The sequence below is a fragment of the Tupaia chinensis genome, unplaced genomic scaffold (assembly GCF_000334495.1).
Source record: "Tupaia chinensis unplaced genomic scaffold, TupChi_1.0 Scaffold149448_1, whole genome shotgun sequence".
NCBI classification, from domain to species: Eukaryota; Metazoa; Chordata; class Mammalia; order Scandentia; family Tupaiidae; genus Tupaia; species Tupaia belangeri.
This window is the reverse complement of record NW_006209292.1, coordinates 1,761,741-1,762,663: the sequence shown is the minus strand read 5'-3', so window position 1 is coordinate 1,762,663 and position 923 is coordinate 1,761,741. Positions and strand designations below refer to the sequence as shown.

The following is a 923-nucleotide window of genomic DNA, read 5'->3' as shown; positions in this document are numbered from 1 at the left end:
AGCAGTTGGCATAATGGCTATGCTGCTGGACTCCCATGTAGTTGACCACAGTTTGAATCCCAGACCTGGTGGCTTAAATTCACCCCGGGGGCGTGTGTGCGTCCGTGCCCAAGATCCCGAGAGGAGAATGGAGGAGAAGGGATTGAGGGGTGGCCATCCCCCCTGGGGGGTGATTTCTCGCTTTCTGTCTCTCTGTCTCTCTCTCTCTTTCTGGAGAGTACACGTGCCCTGTAGCAAAAAAAAAAAAAAAATCCTCTGTATTGCACAAGAAGGGAGACAGGGACCATTGATAAGACATGGTATATGATATTACTCAGACTTGACTTCTTTCTTGCCTGCTCCATCAGAGGGTAGACTCTCCTCATTTTTAGTTTCTCCATTTTGTGCAGGTAAATATTCTCTAGTGTCTCCATTGGCCAGTTCAGCCTGTTTCCCCTTTGCTCCCCTTTTTCCTTTTGTTTGCACTCTTTTGTCTGAAGATTTATCCTTCCCTGCCACCGTTTTATTTTTTGGCTTTGTCTCCACTTTTGCAGGAGGTTTAGCCGACAACCTTGCTGATCTCCTTTTGGGCTCTTCCTTGGCAACCCCCTCTGCTGAGCTCACCTATCTCTTGGGCATCCTGGCTGTGGACAGGGTGCGTGCTGGGTGCCTGATGAGGCCGCGATGCACCTGGAACCTTTGTGGGGTTGAGCAGGACCAGCAGGTGGTGTGGTGGTTATGGCTCTGGGCACTCCCATATGGCTGACCATGGTTTGAGTCCCGGACCTGGTGGCTTACTTTCCCTCTCTCGCTCTCTCTATGTCTCTCTCTGGTCAAATGAAAAGTAAATGAATAAATAAAATGAAGTAGAATAATTCTTTTAAAAAATGAAAAAAAAATCCCTACCACTCTTGCCACTGGAGTTGCTGGAACTCCTGCAGAGG

At 48.5% G+C, this 923-nt stretch overlaps 1 pseudogene; it reads right to left on the bottom strand.

Annotated features, from left to right (window-relative positions):
- Nucleotides 1-309: 309 nt before the first annotated feature.
- Nucleotides 310-618, bottom strand: LOC102502414 (non-histone chromosomal protein HMG-14 pseudogene; annotated as a pseudogene).
- Nucleotides 619-923: the final 305 nt, after the last annotated feature.